The sequence below is a fragment of the Patella vulgata genome, chromosome 5 (genome assembly GCF_932274485.2).
Source record: "Patella vulgata chromosome 5, xgPatVulg1.2, whole genome shotgun sequence".
NCBI classification, from domain to species: Eukaryota; Metazoa; Mollusca; class Gastropoda; family Patellidae; genus Patella; species Patella vulgata.
Genome location: NC_065883.2, coordinates 26,767,252 through 26,781,804, shown reverse-complemented (window position 1 = coordinate 26,781,804; position 14,553 = coordinate 26,767,252). Strand labels below are relative to the sequence as shown.

The window sequence follows — 14,553 nt, the reverse complement described above, 5'->3', positions numbered from 1 at the left end:
TCAATCAGCAGTCCCATCTCACGATTTGTGTTGAATTAACATAGGATAATCTGGCCTTTAATCAGTGGGTGTTGACCGACAAGCAATCACCCATCAATAATCAGTGAGCTTACAACATGTGTCCTTCTTTGTTGATTACCTTGATAATTTTATAATCTCTTGTAGTATTTCATTTGAGTTTCTTACGTCAAATACTGCAACATTATATATAAATTGCCGAGATAAAGAATAACTATCATTATAATATTGTGTTCATAATGTGTAATCGTCCTGCAAAGTGTGCTCGTACGGATTTGACATTGGATGTTAAGTAGCAAATTATAGCAGATTTTGAGAAAGTTCCACGTTCCACATAACCGTTAAGTATTCAATAGATGGTTCTATGTAGACAGGAATTAACCATAATCCTTTGCGCTGTCGCCATCTTGTATGGCAACTCAACGTAACTATGTACGCTGTCCTTGTATTAGTGCAGCACCATACAACACAAATTACCTTTTGAAAATAAAAAAATCTTGTTAAAAACTCCTAAAAAAAAATATAAGAAACCATATTATAATAGGCAGGCACTATCGTACTGTGATCCCTACTAATCAATTTTTTCATTGGCTGAAACATACATCTTATTTGTCACTCCAATCATATCTTGTGTACTAAATTACAAAATGGCTAGTGATGGCGGTACCACTTCTTACTTCAATACTCGTCGTTTCAGCAACTAACCTATCACTTTTGATCCATATAAATATCGTGATATAAGAAACGATTTTACTCCAACTCTAAATTTGAAGACATCAACAGAATGACGCACGAGTGGTTTGTATGTACCCGAAGTAAAAACGTAATGATTTTAAGTAATAAAATTTTGAATGTACAGAAAGGTTTATAATTTTTTTAAGTTCTGGGTATTCGAAGGTGCATTAAAATAATACTTCCTGTATTGAGACAATTGAGTATTCCGTCATGCTGTATAATCCGACATATTGTATTGATCCTGTACGATGTCGGAAGTGATAGATTCTACTGTATAGTCAAAACAACCTGTATTATATACTAATGAACATGCCTCATGTTTTGGACATGCACAGACTACCCTGCTTTGATTCTTTGGAAGCATAATTTTACGCATGAGAATTACATAATTTAAAATACAAAGATAGGTTGGCAGGCAACGAAACATACGCCCACAGCAGCAACATCGTCTGGGCAGTTAACAAGAGTTGTCGCATATTTTTACTTTTTTCAATACTGAAACATTTATTTTATAATACATTAAAATCTGATTAAGAGTAACAACTCATTAAGTAATTATCAGAAAACCATTAGAATTTGTTTGGTTTTTATAAAGTTCTGCCCCATGCTAACGTTTAGTATACGAAACTTTTAACATCAAGGAATTAGCTGTTCAAGTCATAAAGATTCATTAAAAATATACTTGTTCGTCTCAAGACCTTAAACACTGTGTATAAATTTAAAGTCAATCGGATATTAACTTTAGCCTCCAGAGCGTCCACAAGATTTTTCAAAGTGATCAAGGGCCTTAACTCTGGCAGTAATTATAAGAAATCGCTGAAAATCAATAGGCTTCTTTGTCTCATGACCTTAAACACTGTGTATAAATTTAGAGTCAATCGGATATCAACTTTAGCCTCCAGAGCGTCCACAAGATTTTTCAAAGTTATCAAGGGCCATAACTCTGGCAGTAATTATCGGAAATAGCTGAAAATCAATAGGCTTCTTTGTCTTATGGCCTTAAACACTGTGTATAAATTTGAAGTCAATCGGATATTAAATTTGACCTCTAGAGTGTCCACAAGATATTTTGAAGTGATCAAGGTCCATAACTCCGGCAGTAATTATCAAAAATCGCTGAAAATCAATCGCCTTTGTGCACGCCGGACGGATGGACTGGGGCGACAACAATATATGACCACATTTCAATGTGGGTGTATAAAAAGAATGTTAGCTATGAACTTCTTAAATAAGAAATTAAGGATATCAGGTTTTCTGTAAAGAGTAAGCATGTCCTGCTACATGCAAAACACCTGTTGAAATTTAAATAAGACGTATGAAATAGCAATCAAACGATGTTATAATTTTGGGTTCGGTGCAGACTGTAAATGCTGTTGATGATCCACCAACAATTTTAGTATGTTTAAGCAAATTTTATCTTTTTGACATTTAAGAATTACATGTTCGAATATGATTCTAAAATAAACCAGCGGTTGCCAGGCAAGATTCGCCCACTTTTTGCAAGAAATGGATAGAGAACAAGCTAAAAAAAAGAGAGAGATTTTTTGCACAATCAGGGGCAATAATCCAGGAAGTTATGGTCTGAAATGTGCGAATATCGAAATGGACTGAGATACTTCGGATATAAAGATATATTTTAAGTTTCATAAAAATCGGATAAAAATTGTAACTTCTACAGAGTCCACAACCTTAGTATTACGTACTTTATTACTATTTGCATACAAAGAGCGGCCATTTTGTCAAGCAGTTTTGGTCCAATTTTCGAACTCAACCTTCATTTAAAATTGTGACCTCTAGAGGGTCCACTAGCTAAAAACGTGATTTTTTGTACAATCAGAGGCCATAATCCAGGGAATTACGGTCCGATATGCACAAGATCTTTGGATTATAATCATACATTTGAAGTTTCATCAAAATCGGATAGAAATTGTGACTTGTAGAGTGTCCACAACCTTGGTATTACATACTTTTACACTATTTGCGAACATGGAGGTGCCATTTTGTTCCGGCAATTTGAGTCAGATTTTTACGAAATTTGATATATTTAAAGGTTTTTTAAAATTGAATACAAATTGTGACTTCTATCGGGTCCATGAGCTACTATAGGTTGCCAGGCACCGAAACATGTGCCCACAGCAGCTAAATCATTTATTTCTTTGTAGGTAAATGAGGGCCTTTACAAGACAGTTCCATACAGATCAGATTATATTTTTTGTCGGTTGAGGGTTCACAAGGTTCTACAACCTGAAACAAGGGCCTCAACACTGGAAGTAGCCTACAGACATTGTTGAAATTTGACAGACTTTTTCGTTTTACTAATTTAAATAATGCATATAAATTTCATACAAATCGGATGATCACTTATTGTCATTCAAACATTCACAAGGTTCACAAAGTAAAACAAGGGTCATAACTCTAGAAATTATTGACGGAAATTGCTGAAATTCAATAGACCTCTGTTTCACAAATTTAAATGATGCATATAAATTTCATACATATTGGATGATAACTTTCATCAATCGAGCATTAGCAAGGTTGAACAAAGTGAAACAAGGGCCATAACTCTAGAAATAATTATTGTAAATTGCTGAAAATTCAATACGCTTCGTGCTTTCACTAATTTAAATAATGCATATAAATTTCTCAAAGATCAGATGATAACTTTCGGCGTGACAGAGCTGGTTAAACACATTCCAAATATAATTTTAACACAGAGATCATTGCTACGATAGTTGAGTAATACAGGTTCCCTAAATCGGAAGTGACGATTGCCAAAGGAAAACACGAGTCATCTCTCTATATAACTAACTGATGTGACGAGTGATAACAGATACACGGCCGAAATTCTGCTCACTAATAATTCCTTCGAAGACCAAAAGTTGTTATCTGGGACTGTAAGAGGATACCTGACAATTCAGTAAAGTAATTGAATGTCATTAGATAAGAGAACACAAAAAAAATAGAAATAGTCTGTACATTCCCTTGTTTATATTCATTCTATACCTTATAAAAACATGGTAATGCACAGACTTTTTCTGTTTTTCTTTCGTGTTCACTTCTCTAGTGGCAGTCAATTCTTTTTATGAATTGTCAGATATCCCCTCACAATCTCACACAACAACTTTTGGTATTTGAAGGAATTATTAGTGAGCAGAAATTCGCCTGTATATCCGTTTTCACTCGTCACATCAGTCAGTTATATAGAGAGATGACTCGTGTTTTCCTCTGTCACTTCCGATTCAGGAAACCTGTATTACTCAGATATCGTAGCAATGATCTCTGTGTTAAAATTATATTTGGAATGTTTTTAACCAGCTCTATCACATATGTGATAATGACTGGCACCAATATTGTCCTTTTAATGACACATGTAAATTTCATACAGATCGGCAGATAACTTTTGATGTTAGAGCGTTCACAAGGTGCAACAAAGTGAAACATGGACCATACCTCTAGAAGTAATTGCTAGAAATTGCTGAAATTAAATAGGCTTCCTCGTTTCACAAATTTAAATAATGCATATAAATTTCACAAAGAACTGGATGATAACTTTTAGTGTTAGAGGGTCACAAGGTTCATTAAAGTGAAACAAGGGCCATAACTCTAGACATAATAAACGGAAACTGCTGAAATTCAATAGGCTCTTTCGTTTCACTAATTTAAATAATGCATATAAATTTTGGATGATAACTTTTTGCGTAATAACATTCACAAGGTCCAACAAAGTGAAACAAGGTCCATAACTCTGGACGTAATGAACAGAAATTAAATTGGCTTCTTCATCTCACTAATGTAAACCACATATATCAATTTCAAAACAATTGGATAATAACTTTTGGAGAGGCGACGGCAATATACGTCCACATTTCCATGTGGGCATTTAAAAATGAAATTTTTCGAAAAATCTGGGGCCATAATCCAGGAAGTTACGTTCGGATATGTGCAATGATCGAAAGGAACCAAAATCTTTGTGATATGAACATAAATTTATAGTTTTATTAAAATCGGATCAAAATTGTGGCAGTTTTGGACCTATTTTCACGAAATTTGCACTCAACCTCCATTAGGGTGTAATGGTGATATATTCAAATCAAATGGGTTTTTTTTAAATCAGACAAAAATTGTGACCTCTAGAGGGACCACAAGCTAAAAATGCTATTTTTCATACAATCAAAGGTCATAATTCATGAAGTTAAGATCTGATATGCATGAATGTCGAAAAGAACCAAGATCTTTGGGTTATAAACATGTATTTCAAGTTTCATAAAAATCGGATCAAAATTATGTCCTCTAGAGAGTCCACAACCTTGATGATATACCATATATTTGCACTATTTTTGTACAAGGGGCGGCCATTTTGTCCGGCAGTTTGGTCCAATTTTCACGAAATTCGAACTCAACCATAATTAGGGTGTAATGGTCATATATTGAAACGGTTTTTGAAATCGGATAAAAATTGTTACCTCTAGAGGAACCACAAGCTAAAAACGCAATTTTTCGTACAATCAAGGGCCATAATTCGGGAAGTTACGATCCGATATGCGTGAATATCGAAAGGAACCAAGATCTTTGGGTCATAAACATGTATTTCAAGTTTCATCAAAATTGTGAACTCTAGTGTGTCCACAACATTGATATACCATATTTTTACACTATTTGCGTATGCAGAGTGGCTATTTGTCCTGCAATTTTTATTCGATTTTCACAAAATTTGAACTCAACCTTCATTATGGTGTAACGGAGATACATTCGAACAGTTTTTTAAATCGGATAATAATTGTGACCTCCAGAGGGATCACAAGCTAAAAACAAAGTTACCATTCAATATGCACAAATATTGTGTCCACAAGCTAAAACGTGATTTTTCGTAGAATCAGGGGCCATAATCCATGAAGTTTTGATTCGATAAGTGCCAATATCGAAAGGAGTCAAGATTTTGTAGATAAACCTATATTTTAAGTTTCGTCAAAATCGGATAAGAATTGTGACCTGTAGAGTGTCCACAAACAAATTGTGGACGGACGAACAGGGCCGATGACAATATACGTCCACATGAAAATGTGGGCATATAAAAATTATTGTTCAGTGATGCAACATTGCAAGCATTAATTTATTTTACATATTAAGAAAGGTCCATCTTTAAAAGCTCAGAGTATTTAATAACTATTAAAAATAGAAAGAAAGTGCAAAATGATGTTATTAGAATGTCAAGGTTGAGTTGAGAATGTGTTGGTGAAGAGCCTATTTAATAACCTATTATTGTAGGCAGACTTCTAAATCTTACATCTATTTTGGGCTTGTTTTAAAAGAGAAGGCTGGAAACACCTGTACATATGCTTATAATTCAAGTCGTGATTTATAAAAAGCTTCTGTGTAGCCCACGGCAATCTTGTAGCAATTAGCAGCACAGAACATCTTATCTTTATGTACCAGTAGAGTGTAGCAACCCAATTTTATAGGAAGTAAACAAGAGAAAAGGATACCGGTATATTATAAAGCATGGCTGTATGGTTGTATTGTATTTCACATAACTTCTAATGTTGTGTTCACATTGGGATACGAACAGAATTTAACTTCAGATACCAATTCTGATGGTTTATATGTTGACTCACAATTGAAGCCTAACCAACCAATTTGTTGTATATGCACACTGAATGCTAATACTGAAATTGCGAACACAATTTTGATCCAAATCCATTTGCTTCAGATAAATATGTAATCTGAACACAGAAGAAAGTACAGAAAGTATCAAGGGTTTTTATCTTCTCTCAAACAATTTGTAAAATCTTAGCTGTCTATGTTTCATCGGATCTAGTACATAACCATACCACTTCAAATAAACCAACCACTAAATACTTGTCACAGACTATTATTAATGTCACAAAATGAAAGATAGGTTGCCAGGCAACGAAACATACGCCCACGGCAGCTAAATCGTCTGAGCGTTCGACAAGGTTTCACATATTTCGTACAGATCAGATTATAATTTTCGCTGTTTGAGGGTTCACAAGGTTCTACAAACTGAAACAAAGGCCTCAACTCTGGAAGTAACACAGGCCTTTTACTATTTTAAATGATGCATATAAATTGCATATAAATTTCATACAGATCGGATGATAACTTTTGTTAGAGCGTTCACAAGGTTCAACAAAATGAAACAAGGGCCATAACTAATTAATTAACTGAAATTAAATAGGCTTCTTCGTTTCATTAATTTAAATGATGTATATAAATCTCATACACATTGGATAACACAAACAATGTGACACAAGGGCCATAACTCTAGATGCAATTAACAGAAATTGCTGAAATTCAACAGGATCCTTCGTCTTACTACCTTAAATGATGCATATAAATTTCATACAGATCAGATGATAACCTTTGTCGTTAGAGCGCTCACAAGGTGCAACTCAGTAAAACAAGAGCCATAACTCCAGAAGAAATTACTGAAATCAATTCATCTCACTAATGTAAACAACATATATAACAATTTCAAATCAATCAGATGATCGTAGAGTGTTCACAAGAAATTGTGGACGATGGACAGGGGCGACTGCAATATATGACCACATTCCCATGTTGGCGTATAAAATCTACAGCTCAATCCCATAATTGAGCAGATCATTGAACTCTTATTATTACCTCAACATTAATATGAATCAGAATTATGAGTTCCTTGTGTCTAGTTACAGACAGTAAATGTAGACTTTCTCTTAGTGAAAATACATCCATCATTGAAGACTTATTTTGACCCTTCAGAATTTTTATAATATTAAAGCACATATTTACATTATACATATTTTCAAGAGAAGCAAAACAATTAATCAATATTGATAGTTTGACAAAAATTTCTATAAAGAACTGTTCAGATTTAATTAGTGCCAACAAAAAAAATATTTTTCAATTATGTTTTTTAATAGAATACTTTTTTAGTGTGATATACCGATAACAGAAGTTAAATTCCATAATTCAATTTTTGATATAGTGGGTACCATGAACTTGAACTCCATTTATCTCAATAAATGCCAACTGTAGGTAAGTATACATACATGTACTATTGCATTATCTACAAATTCACATTGAGTTCAAGTTAGAAAGCCTGCTAATATCGCCAGCTTTAAACAGCATACTGAAATAATTAAGATTTCCTGCAAAGTTGATCCATTGCCAACTGATTATATTCTTCTAAATACATTCATGTTGAGAAATATTTTGATTTTATATCAAGATATGTTGCAACGAAAACTATACCCACAGGAGCTAAGTTGACCAAGCAGTCCAAAAAGACTATCGCATATTTATTTTTTGGTAGGTAATGGAAGCATTTACAAGACACTAAAAACTGATGAAGAGTGACAACCCCTAGTTCTCTCAGAGCTAACATTTATTATCCTGACTAAACTTGAGGGACAGACAGAGGTGAAGACAATATACATCCAGGGCATATTTAAAACTGACAGGACTTAATTAGCATCCAATGTTTCCAGGAAGAGCTTTGCATCACAACCAGTGGCGGCGGCGCCCCCCCATTAATCTGGTCTGCCCTCTGTTTGCCCCCCAAATAATTTTAGAAAATAAAAAAAAGTATTTGTGATACGTTTCGGTAATCAATACCTTCTACGGTGAATAAATCCCCACTCAGTCATAAACTTGCATGTTGTAGAGCATTTCCGACAGTCTATTTTTCAAAATTTTCTAGGCGAGGTTCCCAATGGACTCTCTACTTTGGCGCTCACAAGGGGAATTCGTTGAGGTTCGCAAGTCCGTTCGTTTGACATTTTGTTCTCTAGTCGGATAAACTGACAGAATACTGTAAGACAGCATTTCCGGCAGTCTATTTTTCAAAATTTTCTGGGGGAGGACTCCTTACTTTGACGCTCGTGAGTGGGCTTCGTCGTGATTCGCAAGTCCGTTCATTTGACACTTTACCTCATCGATCAGTGCCTGAAATACTGCCAGGCTGCATTTCCGGCAACCTGTTTTTCAAAATTTTCTGGGGGAGGACACCCTACCCCTAGTTGAAGCTCGTGCCTTTGCCCCCTTAACCTTGGACTTTGCCCCGGCTTTGCCCCTCCAATCACCGACGGCTGGCGCCGCCACTGATCACAACAATAGTGAAATAAATTTAGATATAGTTCACACTTCACAACACCTTTGTTGTGTAGGGTAGCAATTCAAAAACTCTAGTTGCAGAGTGTCCTTACACATGTTAATTGAAAACTTTAGTTTTAATGGTAGTAACTAAAAAAATTGAAAGTTTCTGATAGATTTGCGAGCCCTGCAACAATAAAAAAGACAGTCATATCAAGTTAAAATATAATATCAGTCAAAACCCTAGTGTTTGTTGCATAGTCAGTTAAGGCGAGTCAAGAGTTGGGTTTGTTAGAATTTAGTTACTGCCTTGTATGAAAACTTTTCAATTGCTTCATCACCATCCTCCTACTTATTACTCATGATAAAAGATTATTCACGGTCTCTATTACTTGTATCTCCTGATTATACACACCTATGTTGTGTTCTAATTCAGTAATTAGTCAATTTTTTTTATATTTGAGTCATGCCTCATATTCCAATATACTGAAGTCATTTCTATTAAAAGTTTACTGAGCTGTCAACAGTCCCCAGTTTAACATCAAATTTAAACTGGCTCTTAAGAAAGTGTACCATACCAGGGTTGGACATGGCCATGATAAAATACAAGAAGTTGTATCAATTTACAATGTCAGAACAGTTTTCAGGATGATTAAGTGCAGAACTGTTCACAGAAATGTTATTTTAAGTTTGTCATGGTCAAGGTCTTGTGGAAAATAAGGGTTACTGTCACTACCAAACGCATGCCCATATAATGTACTAATATAACCAGGCAAATTGCTGGGTCAGTTATAGTGAACACTTTCAGGAAAAGTTCCTAGTCAGAACTGAATACTGTTCCCGTGAATCACCCCAAATTTACTGACAATTCAGCCGACCAGAATCAATCAAATTTCAGATATGTGCTGCAACTAAAGATAGGTTGCCAGGAAATGAAATATACACCCACAGCAGGTAAATCGTCCGGGTAGTCAACAAGAGTTGCCACATATTTTTACTTTTGTCGGAAATCAAACATTTATAATACACCAAAATCTGATTAAGAGTAACAACTCATTAAGTAATTATCAGAAAATCATTAGAATTTGTTTGGCCTCTAGTTCTGCCCTATGTTAACGTTTAGTATACAAAACATTCAATATCATGGATTTAGCTGTTCAAGTTATCAAAAATCAATGAAAATCAATATACTTGTTCGTCTCGAGACCTTAAACTCTGTGTATCAATCTAAAGTCAGTCAAAACGATTATATATCTAGGTGTCTTCGTCTCATGACCATAAACACGGCAGTAATTATTAGAAATCATTGAAAATCAATAGGATTCTTCGTCTCATGACCTTAAACATTGTGTATAAATTTAAAGTCAATCGGATATTAACTTTAGCCTCTAGAGCATCCACAAGATTTTTTAAAGTGATCAACAGCCTTAACTCTGGCAGTAATTATTGGAAATCGGTGAAAATCAATAGGATTCTTCGTCTCATGACCTTAAACACTGTGTATAAATTTAAAGTCAACCGGTTATTAACTTTAGCCTCTAGAGTGTCCACAAACCGACGGACGAACGGACGGATAGACAATATACGACCACATTTCAATGTGGGCGCATAAAAATTAAAAAGATTTTACTGCCAAGTGAGATAGGTAATCTCATGAAAATTAAACAGTTGCTTTCATTTACTTCACACTATCTACATGGTCATGTCCTAATTATCATTCTTGAACTCAGGAAGCTTAAAGTTAATTTAAAGGATTTTTCATATATTCAAAGAAGACTGAAAGGTAATCTCATGAAAAATAAACAGTTGCTTTCATTTAATTCACACAATCTACATGGTCATGTCCTCCTAATTATCATTCTTGAAGTCAGGAAGCTTCAGCTAATTTAAAGGATTTTTCGTATATTCAAAGAAGACTGAAAGGCTATCTCATGAAAAATAAACAGTTGCTTTCATTTAAGTTACACAATCTGCATGGTCATGTCCTAATTATCATTCTTGAAATCGGGAAGCTTCAGTTAATTTAAAGTATTTTTCATATTTCAAAGAAGACAAACACATGAAGTAAATGAGAACAACTGTTCTTGAAGGCCTGCTGAGTGAAAGATCTAGTCAGGAACAATGGATAATACTCCAGCTACTAACAGAGTTAATAATTAATAGATTTCATGTGGCTCTATTGTCAGTTAAGGTACCAAGGATGTAATAAACAATACCTTAGAGAGTATATCTATAAAGACCATGTAATGATGACCAAAGTACTATACAATTATCAAATATTTGTCAATTTAATTAACTGACTGTAGACATTTAAAGGTGTCATGATAATATATTTAATGTTCTACTACATATACATCAAAGATAGGTGGTTGCCAGGCAACAAAACATACGCCCACAGCAGCTAAATAGCCAGAGCAGTCAACAAGAGTTGTAGAATCGGTAATGAAACATTTATAATACACTAAAATCTGATTAAGAGTAACAAGTCACATAGTAATTATCAGAAAATCATTAGAATTTGTTTGGCTTCATGTTAATATTTAGTATACAAAACATTCAATATCATAGATTTAGCTGTTCAAGTTATCAAAAATCAATGAAAATCAATATAGTTGTTTGTCTCAAGACCTTTTAAACTCTGTGTATCAATCTAAAATCAGTCAAAACGATTATATATCTAGGTGTCTTCGTCTCATGACCATAAACACGGCAGTAATTATCAGAAATCGTTGAAAATCAATAGGATTCTTTGTCTCATGGCCTTAAACACTGTGTATAAATTTAAAGTCAATCAGATAATAACTTTAGCAACTAAAGCATCCAGTAGCATCCACAAGATATTTTAAAGTGACCAAGGGCCATAACTCTGGCAGTAATTATCGGAAATCGTTGAAAATCAATAGGATTCTTCATCGCATGACCTTAAATACCATGTATAAATTTAAAGTCAATCTGATATTAATTTTAGCCTCTAGAGTATCAACAAGATATTTCAAAGAGATCAAGGGCCATAACTCTGGCAGTAACTATTGGAATCGCTGAAAAACAATAGGCTTTTTCATCTCATGATCTTAAACACTGTGTATAAATTCACTGTCAATCGGATATTAACTTTAGTCTCTAGAGTGTCCACAAGCAACTGACCAACAGAAGGACGGGCGGACAGACAGGGGCGACGACAATATACGGCCACATTTCAATGTGGGCATATAAAAAGAACCTTTGGAATTTTTCTAGTCTAGTTTTCACTTGTTCGGGGTACAAGTGTGGGTCTAATGAGGATAGTGTAGCCTTATCACTTTAATGTGACAGAAAACTGGTCAACCTCTGTAGACATGGGAATGCACGCAAAATAATCGGAAATGAAATGAATTTAAGTTTAATGTTGGATCTCCACCAACTGGGCAAATGAAGATTTGTATGTGACCATACTAAATAATATTAATCATATATTAGTCACCAAATGACTGAAATATTGTGTTGATAAGGTATATTAAACCCAATTCTATCCTTTTCTTGTCCTTTAAAGAGGAGTATTTTCACATCACTGAGTGTAATAGTACAGAAATTCAAACCTGTCTATTATGAAGCATAACTATGCTACGGTACTAGGTTTCATGTTATTACATGTTAAGTTATAATGAAGTTTGACTAAACTAGATAATTGCTAAGTGGCAGATGATCTATATTTACAAACTCTTACATATGTTATGTTTTATACTTTTAGGATATCTTTATCTATAATTAACCTATATCTGACACAACATTACCATCTTCAAACATTTCCTACATTAAATCTACTATTACACATTTTCTCACACTCTTTCAAATAATCAGATATTTTGGTACTTGCGAGAAGGTTACAAAGGTATAGGCATGGTATAAAGACCCATGTCAGAGGGATTTGTATGAAATGATACTCAGAGATAGTTATAGCCAAGATATATGTACCCATGTCTGAGGGATTGGTATTCAGAGAAGAACATTTTTCAACTGGGAATATTCAAATGTATATTGATGAAAAGGACGGTTGTGTCAGGTAAATTCACAGAACTACTTCAACCTCTAGTACAAATCTGTACTTGATTTATTATGGCTATCCAGGTTCTGAAACTAGTCTTACCAAAGAAGGTGGTTGCCAGCTAATAGAACACACTCCCGCTTTTGTCGCTAAAACAGTCACAAAATTAGCAGGGGCAATAATCTTAAAAGTTACCAGAAATCAGGATGTGGTGATATCAATAATGTAGTCTCTAGAATGGTCCAAAAACATTGTGAACAGACGAACTAACAGCAATATACAGTAACAAACATTCAAATTTGAGTGTACACATGTACCTAAAACAATACGCATGTCCCCATATGGTACCACTATGTTACCTGTTAGCTAATTATCAGAATGAATAGAAGGCAGTCATTTGATTAACATGAAGTCAAACTGTTATTAAGTCACTTCCAACAGATTCAATAATCAATATATATATATGGTCCATTGGATATTTCACATAATTAACTCTGTGTATTGCTACTATATTCATTCCAAGATTTACAAATAGAATGTTTGGAGATTGATGTGACCCGTGGTGGCAAATTCAGTCGCAACGAGGAAATTTTGAAAATTGAGTTATTGTTATTTTCACATTCTCCACCTCAATACCTTCAAAATGATGTACATGTATAGTTGGTATGAATTGGGTAACAAATGACTGAGCTATATCCAAGTCAGAAAAGATAGTTTTGATTAAATGCAAGTTACAGATTTTGGTATGTTCTAAAATAAAATCACATAGCAACCACGCCATATATTTATTATTTTTCTCTCGGTGTTATAATTTAGAACAAAAGAGAATAGTTCATACACTGGTAATCTAGGTTTTGTATATTATAACTTTTATGGGAATAACTTCTGTTAATCTCACCAATTAATTATAACCTTTGTGTTAGTGCTCAGGAAATTAAGATTGTTGATTGGGTAATCAAGTTTAGTTACTTGATTATCAAAGAAGCTGCTACAGATACATCTATGTTCTGTTATTTCCGTCACACGACTGAATTAAAATAAGGTTTTGCACGTACAAAAGTTCCACTGCTATGTTCAGGTACCCCTGATAGAATGATAGAAATTTCATTTGTATGACCAGTAAGAGATGCTTACATTCACTTTAGTGCATTTTAGCAGTGGTATAATGAAACAAATTGTTGACCATTTTCTCACTCGAGAATTACCTCTATTCGACTCGTTCATTGTTCTCACGTTTCCGACCCATGGCGATAATAGAATTTGAAACAATAATATCCACTTAGGCATGTTTGTATATTTTACATGCCGTATGAAGCCACAGAAAACGGAATTGAACTATCGACATATATTTTTTTTAAGACAAAACGAAATATCAAATAATCACCGACTTGGATTAATTATTCAAAGTAAATAATGACTTGAGGAAGGCTTATATATATCATTGGAAATTATCAATCAACTAATCATTAACCATGACAATTATTACTCAATGACACGATCCAGATTTTCAGCTACTGTAGTTGATTAATTATTCCCCCGCATGGTTTTGGTTGACATTCAGCGGCAATCTATATACGATTAGAATTTTAAGATTTTTTACCGCCACTATTCAGAATGAATCGGAAGTACCCCAAAACATTATCGCCAAAATCAGATTTTTATCGCCACTTTCACTTTTTTATTGCAAA

General features: G+C 34.2%; 1 protein-coding gene across 2 annotated transcripts in view; it reads right to left on the bottom strand.

Annotated features, from left to right (window-relative positions):
• LOC126821843 (regulator of G-protein signaling 7) overlaps positions 1 to 14,553 on the bottom strand; it is a 104,545-nt gene that overhangs the window by 51,355 nt on the left and 38,637 nt on the right. The gene's annotated exons all lie outside the window — the stretch shown is intronic.